The sequence below is a fragment of the Lepidochelys kempii genome, chromosome 16, assembly GCF_965140265.1.
Source record: "Lepidochelys kempii isolate rLepKem1 chromosome 16, rLepKem1.hap2, whole genome shotgun sequence".
Taxonomy (NCBI): Eukaryota; Metazoa; Chordata; order Testudines; family Cheloniidae; genus Lepidochelys; species Lepidochelys kempii.
In genome coordinates this window covers 17,724,024-17,730,567 of record NC_133271.1, presented here as the reverse complement: position 1 = coordinate 17,730,567, position 6,544 = coordinate 17,724,024, and positions in this window count along the sequence as shown.

Here is a 6,544-nt window from a genome sequence, read left to right as displayed (position 1 = left end):
CCCAGTTAAATCATCCCAGCCAGGGCTTTGTCAAGCCTGACCTTAAAAACCTCTAAGGAAGGAGATTCTACCACCTCCTAGGTAACGCATTCCAGTGTTTCACCACCCTCTTAGTGAAAAAGTTTTTCCTAATATCCAATCTAAACCTCCCCCACTGCAACTTGAGACCATTACTCCTCGTTCTGTCATCTGCTACCATTGAGAACAGTCTAGAGCCATCCTCTTTGGAACCCCCTTTCAGGTAGTTGAAAGCAGCTATCAAATCCCCCCTCATTCTTCTCTTCTGCAGGCTAAACAATCCCAGCTCCCTCAGCCTCTCCTCATAAGTCATGTGTTCTAGACCCCTAATCATTTTTGTTGCCCTTCGCTGGACTCTCTCCAATTTATCCACATCCTTCTTGTAGTGTGGGGCCCAAAACTGGACACAGTACTCCAGATGAGGCCTCACCAATGTCGAATAGAGGGGAACGATCACGTCCCTCGATCTGCTCGCTATGCCCCTACTTATACGAAGGTGAACTCGCTGTATGTTTCAGTGTGGTCAGCACATTTTGCATTTTTCAAAGGTAATATCTCCTTGAAATGTGCCTAGGAGGAGAGGGGTGGATTCCTCCTCTTTGAAAAGGGTACAAGGGGTATGGTTGAATGTTAAGCTTTGCTGTTAATATATTGTACCCAATGAGAGTGCTGTGACTTGCATAAAAAGGGATTGGAAAGAGGCTCTCCCTGCTTGAAATTCTCCAAAAAGTTTGAGGGGACTGAATGTAAATATATGGGTGACTGGCTGCCTCTGAGACATACTATTTAGATTTATTTAGTAATGGTCTATCTCATAGAACAGAATGGAGTGTGGTAGCTCGCAGTGCTTTTTGCCAAAAACCTTAAAAGACAAACAATAAGCCAAGATCTGCTCTCTGGTACACCTGCACAATCCCATTGACTTTGGTAGAGGTTATATGGTTCCAAGTGTGAGCAAAAGGTGTCTCTTTGTGTTGAAATTACACCCCTGCTCTTTCTGATCTGAATTGCCTCTGGGGAATGGAGAGGTCTGTTGTTCTGTCCATGCCATCTCTTTATATTGTCTCTAGGTTTGAAGCCTCCCTAGATAAGGGGTTGTCTCAGTGTTTTCCCCAGGAATTGAAATTATGGGAGTGTCGGAATATTCAGGGGTGATGAGGGCCGATGAGGGTTGAGACCATGAGGGTGAAGATGGGCTGTATGGTTTTACCATAGTAAAAACTGAAAAATGTTTCACAACCATTTTATTAGATTTAATTCGTGTTTTAAAATCATCACAAAAATTAAAGTTGGCTAGTCAAGCCTACTATGAAGCACTACCTCTTCCTCCTTCTTGTTTTCTTGTTGTAATTTTGCACTGTTTGGTGTCTTCTTGTGTGTCCGTTACTTCCAGTCCTTTGTGATATGCCCATGATCAGGCAGAAGGCGACTTCTTTCAGAACACAAAGTTCTATTCAGTGAGGAAAAAGAACGCTCAACTGTAACTGTGACTGGGAGTAGCAAGAGATGAATTCCTAGTTCTTTCATCCCAGGAGACATAGCACAAAGATCGGGTCGAGCCACTAGCAATGATAAAGAAGTTGAAGTTAAATCTTCATTTGTTTGTCTTATGATATTCCACTCTGTGTTCAAAATTTTCTGTTCTGTCCTGGTCACATGGCAGCCCCATTGCTGGTAGTGCTTCACTCCACTGAACTGTAGGTGTTTTATAAGAGAGGCATCTGTAAAAGCTATGTAGAGGTTGAGTAGAATCCAGAAATCACTATTGTAGATTTGTAAGAATCAAGTCTGTGTACTTTTTCATCTGGCTTTACAAACACTTCTTGTCCTCTTCATTTAAGGAGTCAATATAAGTACCTTCATTAGTCAACTTCTGACCTGAAGTCTTTGCTTCTTCCAGTATATTTTCAATGGATATCTCTGACTGATCCAAGAGTAGCTTCTTTTGCTGGACAAAGATCTACTACTGTTGTAGCAAATGCCTGGATGACATTGTTTTATGACCCAAGGGGTTTCAACAGTAGACTTAAAAGAGATAGAATGGCTATAGTCTTCTCTGAACTTAGTAACAAAAGTAGTCCACCAGCCTCACTACTTAGATCTGTGCTATCTTGGTGGATACTTTCCAAAGCCAGTAATAACGGTTGCAGTAATTTTAAGACAACAGCCAAGAATTGCTCTTGAGAAAGCCAGCAGGTTTTCCCAGGTTGGACTAATTTGAACTTCAATCCCAATGTATCTTCTTTTTTTTTTGGAGACGTTAGGTCCTTTTGGACTCTTGCTGGAAAAAAGAGTATAAAAAAACCATTAAATTTATGGCTTTTTAATGTCTTCTGGAGATTCTGGAGCTCGTACTAGCGCTAGCTGGAGTAGATGGCCTCTGCAGTGTGTATAGGAGAGATTAGGGTTACACTTTTCTCTGACAGGTTTCAGAGGAACAGCCGTGTTAGTCTGTATTCGCAAAAAGAAAAGGAGTTCTTGTGGCACCTTAGAGACTAACCAATTTATTTGAGCATGAGCTTTCGTGAGCTACAGCTCACTGATGAAGTGAGCTGTAGCTCACGAAAGCTCATGCTCAAATAAATTGGTTAGTCTCTAAGGTGCCACAAGTACTCCTTTACTTTTCTCTGAGCAAAGCTTGTACTCCACTATGTCTTCAAGAGAAGTTTGTAGCTCAATCAAATGTACAAGGAGCCATCTGTTTGGGGTTCAATTTACAAGCATTTAACTCTTCTAAGATGTCACAGATGCAGCCGATGTGTCTTCTATAACCTGAACATCTAGAATGCATCTGCTGGCCTACCGCAGACATCAAAATCACATACACAATGATTTAATAAAAAGAAAAGGAGGACTTGTGGCACCTTAGAGACTAACCAATTTATTAGAGCATAAGCTTTCGTGAGCTACAGCTCACTTCTTCAGATGCATATCGTGGAAACTGCAGCAGGCTTTATATATACACAGAGAATATGAAACAATACCTATTCCCACCCCACTGTCCTGCTGGTAATAGCTTATCTAAAGTGATTTCCAGCACAAATCCAGGTTTTCTCACCCTCCACCCCCCCACACAAATTCACTCTCCTGCTGGTGATAGCCCATCCAAAGTGATAACTCTTTACACAATGTGCATGACAATTAAGCTGGGCTATTTCCTGCATAAATCCAGGTTCTCACATCCCCCCCACCCCCATACACACACAAACTCACTCTCCTGCTGGTAATAGCTCATCCAAACTGACCACTCTTCAAGTTAAAATCCAAGTTAAACCAGAACATCTGGGGGGGGGGGGGTAGGAAAAAACAAGAGGAAACAGGCTACCTTGCATAATGACTTAGCCACTCCAAGTCTCTATTTAAGCCTAAATTAATAGTATCCAATTTGCAAATGAATTCCAATTCAGCAGTTTCTCGCTGGAGTCTGGATTTGAAGTTTTTTTGTTTTAAGATAGCGACCTTCATGTCTGTGATCGCGTGACCAGAGAGATTGAAGTGTTCTCCGACTGGTTTATGAATGTTATAATTCTTGACATCTGATTTGTGTCCATTTATTCTTTTACGTAGAGACTGTCCAGTTTGACCAATGTACATGGCAGAGGGGCATTGCTGGCACATGATGGCATATATCACATTGGTGGATGTGCAGGTGAACGAGCCTCTGATAGTGTGGCTGATGTTATTAGGCCCTGTGATGGTGTCCCCTGAATAGATATGTGGGCACAGTTGGCAACGGGCTTTGTTGCAAGGATAAGTTCCTGGGTTAGTGGTTCTGTTGTGTGGTATGTGGTTGTTGGTGAGTATTTGCTTCAGGTTGCGGGGCTGTCTGTAGGCAAGGACTGGCCTGTCTCCCAAGATTTGTGAGAGTGTTGGGTCATCCTTTAGGATAGGTTGTAGATCCTTAATAATGCGTTGGAGGGGTTTTAGTTGGGGGCTGAAGGTGATGGCTAGTGGCGTTCTGTTATTTTCTTTGTTAGGCCTGTCCTGTAGTAGGTAACTTCTGGGAACTCTTCTGGCTCTATCAATCTGTTTCTTTACTTCTGCAGGTGGGTATTGTAGTTGTAAGAAAGCTTGACAGAGATCTTGTAGGTGTTTGTCTCTGTCTGAGGGGTTGGAGCAAATGCGGTTGTATCACAGAGCTTGGCTGTAGACGATGGATCGTGTGGTGTGGTCAGGGTGAAAGCTGGAGGCATGCAGGTAGGAATAGCGGTCAGTAGGTTTCCGGTATAGGGTGGTGTTTATGTGACCATTGTTTATTAGCACTGTAGTGTCCAGGAAGTGGATCTCTTGTGTGGACTGGACCAGGCTGAGGTTGGTGGTGGGATGGAAATTGTTGAAATCATGGTGGAATTCCTCAAGGGCTTCTTTTCCATGGGTCCAGATGATGAAGATGTCATCAATATAGCGCAAGTAGAGTAGGGGCTTTAGGGGACGAGAGCTGAGGAAGCGTTGTTCTAAATCAGCCATAAAAATGTTGGCATACTGTGGGGCCATGCGGGTACCCATAGCAGTGCCGCTGATCTGAAGGTATACATTGTCCCCAAATGTGAAGTAGTTATGGGTAAGGACAAAGTCACAAAGTTCAGCCACCAGGTTAGCCGTGACATTATCGGGGATAGTGTTCTTGACGGCTTGTAGTCCATCTTTGTGTGGAATGTTGGTGTAGAGGGCTTCTACATCCATAGTGGCCAGGATGGTGTTATCAGGAAGATCACCGATGGATTGTAGTTTCCTCAGGAAGTCAGTGGTGTCTCGAAGGTAGCTGGGAGTGCTGGTAGCGTAGGGCCTGAGGAGGGAGTCTACATAGCCAGACAATCCTGCTGTCAGGGTGCCAATGCCTGAGATGATGGGGCGCCCAGGATTTCAAGGTTTATGGATCTTGGGTAGTAGATAGAATATCCCAGGTCGGGGTTCCAGGGGTGTGTCTGTGCGGATTTGATCTTGTGCTTTTTCAGGAAGTTTCTTGAGCAAATGCTGTAGTTGCTTTTGGTAACTCTCAGTGGGATCAGAGGGTAATGGCTTGTAGAAACTCGTGTTGGAGAGTTGCCGAGCAGCCTCTTGTTCATATTCCGACCTATTCATGACGACAACAGCACCTCCTTTGTCAGCCTTTTTGATTATGATGTCAGAGTTGTTTCTGAGGCTGTGGATGGCATTGCGTTCCGCATGGCTGAGGTTATGGGGCAAATTGGATACTATTAATTTAGGCTTAAATAGAGACTTGGAGTGGCTAAGTCATTATGCAAGGTAGCCTGTTTCCTCTTGTTTTTTCCTACCCCCCCCCCCCAGATGTTCTGGTTTAACTTGGATTTTAACTTGAAGAGTGGTCAGTTTGGATGAGCTATTACCAGCAGGAGAGTGAGTTTGTGTGTGTATGGGGGTGGGGGGGATGTGAGAACCTGGATTTATGCAGGAAATAGCCCAGCTTAATTGTCATGCACATTGTGTAAAGAGTTATCACTTTGGATGGGCTATCACCAGCAGGAGAGTGAATTTGTGTGGGGGGGTGGAGGGTGAGAAAACCTGGATTTGTGCTGGAAATCACTTTAGATAAGCTATTACCAGCAGGACAGTGGGGTGGGAATAGGTATTGTTTCATATTCTCTGTGTATATATAAAGCCTGCTGCAGTTTCCACGATATGCATCTGAAGAAGTGAGCTGTAGCTCACGAAAGCTTATGCTCTAATAAATTGGTTAGTCTCTAAGGTGCCACAAGTCCTCCTTTTCTTTTTGCGAATACAGACTAACACGGCTGTTACTCTGAAACCAATGATTTAATACTTGATGCTTATTTGCATTCATCAGCCATGTATGCACATATTTTGAATATGGTGAGAGAGTTCTTCATTTTTTCAACTGCTGAGTCTTTCATTGTTGCACCGCATGCTTCTAGAGAGTCAGCTGAATTTTTTCAGAAAGATAGTGAGCATTTGCCAGTCTTGTTTGAAACCAGTGTCCGACTTCAGGATTAACAAATGACAATGCACTTAACGTTGGCCTCCAGTTTGTAGTGTGTGGTATCTTTTGTTTAAATAGAAAGTATGGTGCAACAGCCATGTTGGTTCACGTAAACTGAGTTGTGTTTCCAGCATTCTTAACAGCCTCATTAAGTTCTTCTAAAATTGGCTTTGACGGTGGCTGGCTTATAAGGCTTTCTGCATGTTGATGCAGTCCAGAGGCATGGTGTTCTGCAGCCTTTTCATGTAGGCTGTTAGTATTGGCTTAGCTGATCAGTCTGGCAAACCAAGCTCCTCCACTTTTACTATATAAATCCATGTTATGCCCACATCTTGAATTCTGCTTGCAGGTCTGGTCACCCCATCTCAAAAAAGATATATTGGAATTGGAGAAGGTACAGAGAAGGGCAACAAAAATTATTAGGGGTATGGAACAGATTCCATAAGAGGAGAGATTAAAAATACTAGTATCAGGGGATAGCCGTGTTAGTCTATATCCACAAAAACAACAAGGAGTCTGGTGGCACCTTAAAGACTAACAGATTTATTTGGGCATAAGCATAAAAAA